The 13,889-nt window shown below is 44.2% G+C and overlaps 1 pseudogene; it reads right to left on the reverse strand.

Annotated features, from left to right (window-relative positions):
* LOC112114853 overlaps positions 1 to 13,889 on the reverse strand; it is a 22,194-nt pseudogene extending 8,305 nt beyond the window's left edge.

Below are 13,889 nucleotides of genomic sequence, written 5' to 3' on the forward strand. Positions count from 1 at the left end.
TGAGGTAGTGTGGGGTCGTGGAGAGGTCAATGAAGATCAATTTAGATACCGAGGGGTCAAATGAGGACACAGATACCGCGGCTGTGGTCATGGAGAGTTCAAGCTCTTCAATTTGAAAGCAGAGGGTTCACCTGAGGTCACACAGAGAAGGGGAGGAGGCATTGAGGGGTCATGTAGAGGTCAATGGGAATCAATTTGGACCCAGAGGGGTCAAATGAGGACACAGAGACCAACACTGGGGGTCATTGAGAGGTCAGAGAGGCTTAATTTAAGACACAGCATTCACATGAGGGCACAGACATCAGAGCTGGAGGAAATGTGGGGTAATGGGAAGGTCAGTTTGAATCAATTTGGAGGCAGAGGGTCAAATGAGGACACAGAGACCAAGGCTGGGGTTATTGAGAGTTCATGAGGTTTTATTTGAAGGCAGAGGGTTCACCTGAGGTCACACAGAGCAGGGCTTGAGGTAGTGTGGTGTCATGGGAACGTCAATGGGAACCAATTTGGATGGAGAGGGGTCAAATGAGGACACAGAGACCAAAGCTGGGGTCATTGAGATTTCACAGAGCTTCAAATTGAAGGCAGAGGTTTCACAAAAGGTCACAGAGAGCAGGGCTGGAGGTACTATGGGGTCATGGAGAGCAAGACTGGACATATTGGGCTCATGTAGCATCTGTGAGGATAAATTTGGATGCTGTCAGGGTCACAAAGAATTCAATGAGTGCTAGTCTGAAGGCAGTGGGGTTACAGAAAGCAAGGCTAGAGTTAGTGGAATAATTCAAGGGTCACTGAGGGCAAGTCTGGAGGTAGTGGGGTCATTCTGGGCCACAGAGAGCCAGGGTGGATGCAATGGGCGTCACACAGTTGTCAAGGAGGATACATTTGGAGGCTGTCAGAGTTACTCCTAGGACTACTAAGGCAGGTATCAAGGCCATTGACTTCCCTCAAGCAAGGGTTCAGGTCTTTACTTTTTTAACTTGTCTTGGGACGTTGGCATTTGCTGGGCAAATAAACCACCGTCTACCGAGGGAATGGAGGTCTCTCATTTTCTCCACTCTTGGCTCTGGTGTAGGCCTGGGACCTAAGCAACTCCCCTCCGCCCCCCATATTAAACCAGCCTTGGGTGAAATTCAGGGAGTTCACCACTAACATTGAAAAAAATAATGTTCTGTTGCTGGTAAAGCACCCCCCACCTCAGGAATGTCCCTAACACGTTATAACCACCAAAGTTGTAAAATAGAGACACTCAGGCTCTGGGAAATTTTAGGTAGGATTCAGAGACTCAACAAATGGTAAGAGCAGCTCTGACCAGGGAATTTATGCTGACCATCTGCACAAAGAGATGACCACAACTAAGATACAATTTGGCATGAAAGAGAAAATGTAAAAAACCAACTTGGGCAGAAAGGACACATAGGTGCCAGCGTGTAATTGGTTAAATTTTTTGTTACTTAGGGGCTGTGGGATAATGTGATAGGTTTAGTAAATTTGAAGGAGGTAGTTATATAATGTAAATGAAAAATAAAGCTTTTGGGGAATCAACTCTGGACTGCATTGCAACAACAAGCTGCAAGACATCATACCCCCTGCATGACCGTGACGCGTTCGGGCACCAGGAACCCCCAGACAAGTGGATCCTGACAGGCCATCGGGTGCAATCTGTCTGTATATTGGGAGTGGAGAGCATAATAGATTTGCTTGGCATATGTATTATGTGTGTGTTACTAATAAATAGATGTTAAGAGCACAGCTATGTAAGGCTCTTTCACTGGGAAAAGGTCCTGCAGACTTGTAGAGCCCCGAGTCCCATGGGTAAGGGCGGGTAATTAAATTGAACAGGTTTCTCTCTGAACCCTGTGGGTTAGGGTAGGCATCTTTCACCCTAAGCCCTCGGAGAAGAAAGGGTGGGGGTGCCTAAATTGATCAGGGCACGTGTAGAGCACTCAGTAGGGTCTAGATGGGGTGCCCTAGATTGTGCGGGTAACACTGGCCCATTGTAATGCTCCTTGCTTAATGACCACACTGTAAGGAGGGTTTGGGTCTACCTTCCCCTGCTTCATCAGCCACTGGTCACTTTGACATGCCTGACAAAAATGATTGCCCTGTGAACAGGGTCTTATCCCTCTCAATCTTAAATTAGTGGGGCTTTTGGTGTCACTGTTAGAGACAGGATACCAGACTGATACGGAAGGGTAATGCTTATGTTGTTAAAGGTTCAAAATTTCATATTTGATGCTGGGCTGTACGGTTCTTTAATAAAATGGTAAATCTTATCCTAATGTCAACATATATGCTGTCTTTTTTTTTTTTTTTAACAAATAGCAAAATAAACATCCATGTAAATTTTGACACAATGGTCAAGAACACAGAGCTGAGTTAAATCAAGCTCACTCATGCTCCTTTTAAGCATCTTTTCTGAATAAAAAGTGTCTCCCGTAATATCACTTTTATTTTGCATTACAACCTTTTTCAAAATCTCAGAACCACCAAATCTTTCCTTTTCCACTGCTTGGTTCCCTCACTCCCACCACTACCTCCCAAGACTTTAACCCACCCTCCCTTCCTCCTAGCATGCTCTTTTCTTCCAGCTAGAGCCATGACTCATGTTGCCTGGTATTGTGCATCAATAGTCCATGCATCTGACAGACCCCTAAAGTAGTTTGTTTCTGCATCTTTAATGGAAATGGGACCTTGATTTTTTTGGCACTCATATGCCTTGTATCAAGTAACAGAGGGGTAGCCGTGTTAGTCTGAATCTGTAAAAAGCAACAGAGGGTCCTGTGGCACCTTTAGGACTAACAGAAGTATTGGAGCATAAGCTTTCGTGGGTGAATGCCCACTTGCGTCTGATGAAGTGGGCATTCACCCACGAAAACTTATGCTCCAATACTTCTGTTAGTCTTAAAGGTGCCACAGGACCCTCTGTTGCTTTCTATATGCCTTGTAGTAATACATAATGACCCCTCTGAATCTATTCCCCACAGTAGCACAGATTTATTGACAGATCACAAATACAGTTTTGCTATGAAACAGCCCAGAAGCTCTTGTGAGCATTTTCTGATAATCCCAAGGCATTTCCCTGAGGCAAAAATATTTTTATTAATATAAACATTGGAGGAAGACAAGTAAGAACAACGTTACAATTAACAAACATGTCGGTTTGTAAAAACCTCTTCAGCCTCCCTATGCCTTTGCTTTACCAACTAGATCAGTAGTTCTGCATCATTTGTGCTGTGTGACCAGCAAAATACACAGAAAATCATCCTGCGACTCACTATATTCTGCAATCCTTTGGTGATAGAAAAGCTTGTGGGATTTGGGTCACCAGAAGAAACAATGGGAAGTTTTGGGGTACTGTAGGGTAGGTGAGAGGTGGCTGGGTGCTGGAGCTGGGTAATATAGAGGGTTTGTCACAGGCCCAAGGACTCCCTCCCTCAGGGGGTCTCATGGGGAGGCAAATCAGCATTGTATGTTGCTAACGCGGTTGCAAGCATTGCAAGGCATTTCGGGGGAGGGTCAAAGGTGTGAGTGTGAACTGGAGGATTCCTTTGCAGGTTGTGAGAGGCCAAAAGGGGGAGGGAGGAAAAAACCAAAGAACGGGTTAACAACACTTCAGCTAGCTCCGTCTGAAGATAAAATGCTGGTCCCGGTCCAAGGTCATGGGCTTGAGAAAAAGTCTGCAGCTGCCTAGCCGTGAGAAGAGGAGAACTAAGTGGAGCAGGGCTACAAAAATTGCAGTAAAAACAGTAAGAGCAAATAAAACAGCAAAGGCCAATGGGGGGGGGGAAACAAAGTCTCTGAAGCCGGTGTGTTTTGGGAATGCCGAGGAGGCCACAGTAAGCCAGTTCGGACTGGTACAAAGAGCACCAGAAACAGAAGGCCCTAAAACAAAAACACCCCCAAAAGAACCCAGGACATAAAAACCCTCCCGAGAGCCAAAGCAAGTCGGAGATCACAGCGGACCCTGGACGACCCGTGCACGGAACAAGAACTCCCGTCCACCCCTCCCCCTCTTCTTCTTACGTTACACCCTGGCTTGGCCAGCCTTGGGTCGTGCATGTGTGAGTATAAAAGTGGGTTAAGGTTGGGGTACTAACGCTTCCTTGCTTCCTTTGAGTGACGTGGGAGCAGTCCAAAGAGTCACCGCTGTTATTTTATTATTTTATTAATAAAGCTTTAAAACTTAGACACTTGGTGTGTTCCGTCATCTCCTCCCCTAAAGATCCTGCAGCCTCAGCCTGATCACCTGACACCCCGGGCAGATTGGTAACAGAAAACTGTCACAGTTTGGCTGGGAGGAATGCTAGGTTTGAGGCTGGTGCTGGGTTTGTAGCTAACACCTCCAGTGCACTCACCACAGTTCAGCTTCAGGATAGTGTCAGGTTTTCCCTTAGCATGTGGTATCAAAACAGACTATAATCTCTGGATATAAGACAAGAGAGCAAAAGAAAAGATGCCATCTCTCTACCCATATCCATGTAGGTGCGATCAGTTACAATTTCAAGGTGTTTCACAGTTCCCAAGTGTTGGAGATTCTGGCTATTGTAATGTTCATCTACATACATGATTTGGATAGCTGGAGGTATAAAGAGGTAGGAGTGGAGTGAGGAGGATCAAGCTCATTTAAGGTCACATGACAAGACACAGATCCACCTCTCTCACCATTTCACAGGCCTTGAGGCTACAGGATACATTTTAAAACATTCTTTACCCCCAAAGTTGCTTCCTTATTAACCTACAAATCTTTTCAGCTTTCATCAGGCCCATTTTTCACAGCTCTCCATGTCAGAATCACTCAAAGCCTTTCACAGCTCTCTTCACGTTATCATAATAAAAAAAGAGATCACTGAGGAGTAGATACCGGATATGAAGCGTTGAGATGTTAAGACCCACATATCTCCCATTGCTCTGAACCTTAAAAAAGGACCCTGCCAATCCTGAAATATAAAACAAAAGTAATTAGTTACAAATGCTGACATGCAGATAAAGATCAGCTAACATCTGATTTGTTTTTCAACAATCCTATCTTGCTTCTTGTCAAACACATTCCTAACCCAACCCTGTCAGCAATGTAATGCAATGAATGAACCATGATACACCCACACCTTGATTCCTCCATGCAGATCTGGACACCCCATCTCAAAAAAGATATATTAGACTTGGAAAAGGTGCAGAAAAGGGCAACAAAAACAATTAGGGGTCTGGACAGGTTTCCATATAAGGAGAGATTAAAAAGACTGGGACTGTTCAGGTTAGAAAAGAGACAGCTAAGCAGGGATATGATAGAGGTCTATAAAATCATGTATGGTGTGGAGAAAGTGAATAGAAAAGTGTTATTTACTGCTTCACATAACACAAGAACTAGGGGTCACCCAATGAAATTAATAGGCAGCAAGTTAAAAACAAACAAAAGGAAGTATTTCTTGACAGCACATAGTCAACCTGTGGAACTCATTGCCAGGAGATGTTGTGACGGCCAAAAGTATAACTGGGTTCAAAAAAAGAATTAGAGAAGTTCATGGAGATTTGGTCCAAAAATGTCTATTAGTCAAAATGGTCAGGAACACAAATGCATGCTCTGGGTGTCCCTAAGCCTCTTCTAACCAGAAGCTGGGACTGGATGACAGGGATCACTTGAAATTGCCCTGTGCTGTTAGTTCCCTCTGAAACATCTGGTCCTGGACACTGTCTGAGACAGGATACTGGGCTAGATGGACCATTGGTCTGATCCAGTATGAGCATTCTTATGAATGAACTGACTGCCAACTTCACCGAAGAAAATTTCTCAGAAGCATGAAGCAACGAATCTTCTACTAGACTCCTTTGCATGCCATCTTCCCCTTTTCTTTTGTGTTCTTGTCATTGGCCCTTTTGGGCATCCTTTGTCATGCATTTGCCTTCTCCTGAACTTTCAATAAAAGATAGATCCTAAGAAAGATCTTTGTTAGTTTCTGGACCTGGTTTGCATTATTGTTATACAATGCATGCTTATTATACAATGTAACACCAGCCAAGTTTTATGAAAACAGCTGTCTCATAGCAGAAATCTCATGACCACTCACTGAGTAGACACTCAGTTTGAACTCTAGCAATAACTGCCATAATATTGGTGCAAAACCAGGTTTTATTTTCTTTTCAGTCTGTGCACCTTGACAAAATTCCATTACACAAGTTTTCCACTGCTTTAATCTTTTAAAATTCACAATATATTGAACTATACTGAATTTTACATGCAAATGGCATTTGTTATATGTAATACTAATAAGTTAAAATCTCACCTCTTTGCTGAACGTAACAATTCAAACCCTTCATTTATTTTGTCAAATGGTAATGTGTGGGTCATTAGCACATCTGGATTAAATTTCTTCTCCATATAACTAGATACTGATTTTGGGATAGAATCCTTGGTCTTTCAACCTGGAAAAACAAACAAAAAACCCCGTACACAATGCACAATTGAACAAACACATTTTGAATACGTAATGGTGAGACTCCTTGTCTCATCCTGAAGCACAGTGGGACAGTTGTACGTCCTGAGAGAGGTTCAGTGAACAAAGGAAGTCAACACACATCCTTCAGCTTGTGGACAGCTAGATATGCTAAGGAGCATTAGGCCATATTCTCCAGTACATACACAGGACCAGATGCCTGAGGCACTAGAACTTACAGATTTGCCTGTGTTTGTCCACCTGTCACATCCTGTGTGACACCCAGACTGTAAGCTCGCAGAGGCAGTGGCTGTCTTCTTGGTAATATGTCCATACAGCTACCGGCACAGTGAGGCCGGATCCCTGATTCAGGTTTACAGTCATTACCATAATACAAACAATATTACATAATACACCAGCAAGCCTGCAAATACAGGCCACATTTTCAAAAGAGACTAGTGATTTCAGTGCTCAACATAAGCACCCTCCCTCTGAAAATCAGGCCTCTTTAAAGTGTCTCATCTTGGGCACCTAAAAACTGAGTTAGTAGTTATATTTTTGAAAATCTCAGCAACTGGCACTACGTGCAATTATCTGAATGCCTAATTATTAAAACGCAGCTGAATGCTTGTATGTTTCCAGATACATTTGTGTCTGCATCTATCTGCTACACTGCATGCTTATTTTATTAAGGAAAACTGCAGAATGCTATTTTTAGTTGTATTTAATTTGACTATTTCTTTTGTTTTAAAAGGTATCAAATGACAATTTGGAAATTCTGAAACAGACATTTTATGATTAAACAAAGTATAAAAATCACTTTGTAAACAGAAGGTTAGTGAATAATGAATATCAAACAAATATTTTTATTAGAGTACATTAGCTCCCATGAAAAGATGGATATTTGTGTGGCGTGTGGTCTACAACCCATTGAAATCAATGAGCCTCTTGAACACACGTGGGCAAACTAAGGCCCGTGGAACCGTCCTGCCCGGCCCCTGAGCTCCCGGCCGGGGAGCTAATCCCCACCCCCTCCCCCCGCTGCCCCCCATCCCCCACAGCCACGCCGCTGCGCGGGCTGCGCTCTGGCCCGCCACTCCCGCTGGGCAGCCTGGGGAGAGCAGCTGGCTCTGGCTGGGTGTCGCAGCTGCGAGCTCCTGCTGCTGGTAAGGGGTGGGGAGCGGGGGGGGGTTGGGTAAGGGAGCGGGGGTTCTGGGGGCAGTCAGGGAGGAGGGGGCAATTGGATGGGGCGGAGGTTCTGGCGGGGCGGTCAGGGGATGGGGAACAGGGAGGATTGGGAGTGGGAGTCCGGGGGTGGGGCTTGTCAGGGGGCGGGGATGTGGATAGGGGTCAGGAGGGCAGTCAGGGGACAGGGAGCAGGGGAGTTGGATAAGGGGGTGGGATCCCGGGGGGCAGTTAGGGGCGGGGGGTCCTGGGAGGGGGTGGTCAGGGGACGAGGAGAAGAGGGCGGTTGGATGGGGGGTGGGAGTCCTGGAGGGGCTGTCAGGGGGTGTGGATAGGGGTCAGGGCAGTCAGGGGACGGGGAGCAGGGGGGTTGGATAGGGGGCAGGGGTCCCGGGACGGGGAGGTCAGGGGACAAGGAGCGGGGGGGGCTGGATGGGTCGGGTGTTCTGAGGGGGGCAGTCAGGGGGCGGGAAGTGGGAGGGGGTAGGGGCCAGGCTGTTTGGGGAGGCACAGCCTTCCCTACCCAGCCCTCCATACAGTTGCGCAACCCCGATGTGGCCCTCGGGCCAAAAAGTTTGCCCACCCCTGCACTTGAAGAACAGCTATTCCCCAAATATTTGGGTGCGGGGGGAAATCTATTTGCAAGACTGTTCCTAAAACAGCAAATAAAGAGAGCACAAATGTGGTTGAACAGAGCAGCCATTTGGAGTTTTCACACTGTTTTCATGGTATTTACTAGCACAAATATTCAGATAGATATTTAATAAAATCATATAAGAGAAAATGGAAATGTTTTATGATGTCCAGTGTCTATGCGCATAATATAGTTTACAAATATGTGGCTGTGAATGAGCCAGCTTTTCAAGCTTAGGCACATGCAGTTACACATGTACATATCCATATTTATAGGCATAATTGCTTTTTTCTTCATGCAAACTTGGGTTTTTGCGTTCTACTCTGGCAGCAGCAGAATTACCATTCACTTTTGTATTCCATAATATACATCAATAAAATAGCCAGACTGACCACTAAACATTTCACAAGCAACTGAACAAGTTAACTAAGACTGAAATTTTCATCTACTTTTGTTTATCTCCATGCACCATTAAAACTCCTTTCCCAGTGATGTCCAGTGAACGGCAGCATAGGGCCAAAGGATATCTAAAGGATGTGTTCGAATCATCATACAGTTCCCAGAGCCCATGTGGCAGGATGCCAAAGCAGCTGCCTGATTAAAAAATGAATTAAGACATCATACAGAGGAAGTGTGCAGGTTATGAAACAAAAACCTCCCCTCAGTACTACAGTGTACATTTTGCCTGATGAAATAATTCTAAAGTCTATTATTTAGAGTCTGAAAATCTTTTATATATAAAAAATTAGCCTATCAAAAACACATTTTATTTATACAGCAAAAGCATACTCTCTATATAAAACACATCCAAGTCTTTGCCCTTGTTTCAGGGAGCTCTTACTTGAACTGATCTTGAGGTTGGCCTGCAGATAAGGAGGCCTTGTTAGGAGTCTTGTGAAGAATACACAAACTCCTAGTCCAGACACCAGACAGGAGACTACATTCATTATGTCTGCTCTAACATTGGGCCACTAATGGGCAAAGAAAATACGTGCCACCCTCACATACCATAATATCTACACGTCCAGTAACTTCAAGGGAATAGTCCACACGAGGGGTCGGCAACGTTTCAGAAGTGGTGTGCCAAGTCTTCGTTTATTCACTCTGATTTAAGGTTTCGCGTGCCAGTAATAGATTTTAACGTTTTTAGAAGGTCTCTTTCTATAAGTCTATAATATATAACTAAACTATTGTTGTATGTAAAGTAAATAAGGTTTTTAAAATGTTTAAGAAGCTTCATTTAAAATTAAATTAAAATGCAGAGCACCCCGGACCGGTGGCCAGGACCCAGGCAGTGTGAGTGCCACTGAAAATCAGCTCGCGTGCCGCCTTTGGCACGCGTGCCATAGGTTGCCTACCCCTGGTCCACACCATGGCCGGTCATCTCAAACAGCACCTCCTGAAAAGGTTTCTTGAAGTCCTGAGGGTTGATCCACTCGGTGGCTCCTCTTTAGCCTTTGTTGATGTCGATCCCAATGATCTGGGAAGCACTAGCTGCTTTACAGCCAATAACAACGGAGAGGCCCATTCCTCCCAAACTGAAGATGGCACAAGTTGAACCAGGTTTAACCTGCATAACAATAAAACAGGGGACTCTGTAAGAATCCATCCATAAATTGTAGTCCTGGAACTCGGGGGGAAAGTTTTCTGGTACATAAAATGTATTAATATGCTAAGAAGGCAATTGTGCCATTTGTCCTTGAAAAATGTGTGCGCAAGTGCACGTACACACACATACACAAGTACTCACCTTGGCAGTATTAATGGCAGCCCCATAACCGGTGGAAAATCCACAGCCAGACAGCCAGATTTTATCCCGAGGAGCAGCAGCAACAATTCTTGCTAGGGCAGAATCAGGCACAACTGTGTATTCTGAGAAGGTGCTGATGATCCACAGGAAATGGTGAATCTGCTGGTCTTGTGTGGCATGAGGTTCTGTGAATCAGAGAGACTGCCAAGAGACATCCGGACTTGTCAGTAATATAAGGCATGACTAATATTGTCAGAATCACTGAGGATGAGATTCAGGTAATGGAGAAATTGAAACTCATTGTGTCTTCTGCCAACAGCTGGTGTCTGGATTCAAATCGGAGCAGCATTCCCCACAGTGGGGGAGACAAAGAGGCACAAGACTTTGCTCCTAGAAAAAAAAAAAAAAAGAAAAAAAAGAACAGATCTTGTCAAAAGCATCTTCTGAACCACAGACTCTATATTAACCCCCCTGCGAAAAAGTCTGCTGTCTATTGCATCTTTCCAATCAAGTTTTCAACAGACAGCATCACACATAGAACAATCTGCTTCATCTATCAACTGGAGATTGAGAAGGAGAGGTTACTTATCTTAAAGTAACTTGAGTTCTTCAAGACGTTTTGTCTCTACGGGTGCGCCACTATAGGATGTGCGCACACCAGTGTGCTCTCAACTGGAGACTGCAAAGTAGTATTTGCGGGTTTGCACCTGCACCAAATGGCACCTCATGCGCTAAATGGGGACATATAAGGAGGTGAGAGCCCGCCATCCCTCAGTTCTCTCTCGACCATGAAGCCTCACTCCACAGCAGAGGGGAAGGAGGACAGGAGATGGAGCATCCAGCAGGACAAAACATCTCAAAGAACTCAAGTTACTGTGAGGTAAGTAATCCCATGTCCCTGTGGGTGCTCCCCTCCCCACCCAAGAGCACAAATGTGCTAAACAAATAAATAAAATAAAATAAAAGTTTAAAAAAGGGGTTTTCTACAGTGAGGAAAAAGCGGGGAGCTGAATATGGCACACAGCAGAAGACTCTGTCTCAAGCTGCAGGCAGTTGAGAAGGAACTGAGTGGTGGGAGGCACGCGCCTCCCTATATTCCCTTGTTCAAAGCATGAGGTGATGCTCTGCGCAGGCCTGAGAGCACTGCTTTGTAGTGTCCAATCAAAACCATAATCCTTTGGTAGAGCACCCATAGTGCCATGTTTTCAAAGAAGAAGAGTTGGTTTCTTCAAGAAATAGCCAATTCTCAGAGGGCTGATGAGATGGCTGTGCTTGGCTTGTCATTCAGATCTAAAATTCTTGAATATCTCCAGTTCCCTAGCAGAGTTTTTTCTCAGATTCTGTTCATTCTATTGAGATGATTGTCTGGCTTATGAATTACAGATTTAAAGAGAATCTAGGATTCCATAAAGAAATATGTGGATTCCATAAAGAAAAGCTACTGGATTCCATAAAGAAAATCAGTGGGCAGGAATACACTGACCATGATAAACATTGCTTCATTTCTATAATTGGGACAGGATCATGGCAGCCACCTGCAATCAGAAGGATGCAGCATTGGTGGACTCGGTTCCATGGATGCAGTTTCTGCTGAGGTCAGAACCTAGAGCAAAATTTGCATCCTTATTTTTATCATATCTGTCTCTCTTTATTCAGAATGCAAAATGTAAGTCTTATCCATTGAAGAGCTGTGATTTTATACCCAGATAAAACTCCTGACTCATTTCTGTATGTACAGTGGCACAAACCTCATTCTCTCTATTATTTTAAATCTAAATCTAATGGCCTTTTGTCTTAAGTGTTACGGCACTTGTGGCGCTCTCTGGATAGATAAGTTATTAGTTCAACAAACTTACCTGTTATCAGTGTTCTCTTTCCACTCTAGCTGTGATAACCATTTTCTGAATAGTTGGTTAGAAGGGCTTTCCTGTTGCTGGGGTTAGTTCTATCCTGAATTCTGCTGCTGTCTGAGTGAAATGCACCTTCAAGTCTCACAGGATTTTAAGCATAAATCAAAGTGTTGACATACTTCTTATCAAGGTTTCTATATGTGGCAGGTCACCAGGAGCAAGTTTGTCATTTGTTAGCACACCTAGTCTGTTAAATCTGATACGTCTCTGCTTTAAAACCTGTAGAAGGCATCTAGCTCTGTATTTCCCTAAGCACTTTGTAACCATGAGCTGCATAAAACTATCAATCAGGACAATAACTCAATGAACAGCAGATGTCCTGTCCTAGGCCCCTGTATTCGGGGACCTGAATGTCAACCATTGTTCTTACCAGTTAATCTGTAGCACGACATGTTTGAACCTGTTTCAGACTATTTAACAAAATAGATTTCATTCCTCTTTGGCTTGGAAATGAAAACATTTTCAGGATTCATACTTCTGTATCTCAATAGCCCAAACTGAACCGATAAAGGTAAGTTACATAAAAATATAAGGATGGTCTTCCCCATCTCCATTAACCCTTAGCATCCAGAGCAGTTTCCAGGCACACGACACCTGTGACCTAAGGGGTGGATTAAAGTGGGTCCAGACCCCCCCCCCGGATAAGGTAGGGGACATTAGGCAAAATGGCGTGGTGTAAAAGGTGATTGCTAATATATTGCCCTGTGTATGCTAGGATACTGCAGCACTTTAGCTATCTCCTTGTACATTCTTTTTCCTATCGTAGACATACCCTAAGTGTATGCCTGCACTTGGAGCTGGGGTCGGTGACTCCCAGCTCAAAGAGGCATAACACGGGGCTAGCTCTGATCAAGCTACTGTGATAGAAACAGAGTGCAGCAGCACAGGCAGCAGGACACGTACCCAGCTGAGACAACAGGCACATACTCGGGGTGACTAGCCCATCCCACTGGTTGTGCTGTGTGGGTCTGTCTCCGCCATCAGACTCCCAGCTCCAAGCACAGGCATACCCAGAGAGGGAGCCCAGTCTCGGAGGCAGAGTAGCAAGAGGCAGGGCCAATTGCTGCCTCTTGGCAGGTGCTAGGTTGCCTCCCCTGGGAGAAAGGCAGCATATGGAGGGGACATGTGTCCATCCAGAGACAGTCTGAGCAGCACGGACAAGGATTTCCTTCCCTATAACGGTGTTGCAGAGCCATCCTGTAGATGTATCTATACCCTTAACAGTTGGCATTATACAACTCTACCCAGATGGGTAATCTATAGCATTATCCTAGCGACATGTGTGGCCCTTATTATGGTATCTGCCCACTACAACTGTTAGTGGATTTTCTCTTCAGAATACCCCCTGGGTGGTAGGGAAGTATTAATGGGGGCCTGAGACATAGAATACAGAAAGAAACTTGCCAATGGTCACACTCGAAGTCTATGGGTGTGGCAGGACCTGAACCCAGGGTCTGATGGAAATTCTGAAAAATTCCATTTAGAAAATTTCATTTTTAAATGAAAATTTCAAAAATATTTCAAATGAATTGTTTAAATTTTTATTTTAATGGTTTTTCATGTTTATATTATCTTTTATTTTTCCATTATTTCATGACACATCAGTAGCAGTAGTACATAATATATGCCATGTCATAATGACACAAATGAAAACAATCTATTTTATAAAAACATTAAGGGCAGCTGCTATAGTACAGACCGAACCATCTTATTTTCTAGATCAAAGCATCTCCTGTTTCTGCTGCAATGGACGAGTTCATCACATTTTCAGGAAAATTGGTTTTCATGGGAATTTGCATTGAAATAGATACAATTTCATGAAAACTTTCAGTTTCGTTGAAACAGCATTTTGTGACAGAAAACTGTTTCAATGAAAATTTTCCAACCAGCTCTGCTTCTTAGTCCCACTGCAGTGCTCTGTCCACTAAGCTATCCTTCCGACCTGTTACTTGTGCAATGCTGTTAGAGTGAAAAAAATCCAT

Source organism: Terrapene carolina, unplaced genomic scaffold (assembly GCF_002925995.2).
Source record: "Terrapene carolina triunguis isolate 2854851 unplaced genomic scaffold, T_m_triunguis-2.0 Scaffold706, whole genome shotgun sequence".
Classification (NCBI taxonomy): Eukaryota; Metazoa; Chordata; order Testudines; family Emydidae; genus Terrapene; species Terrapene triunguis.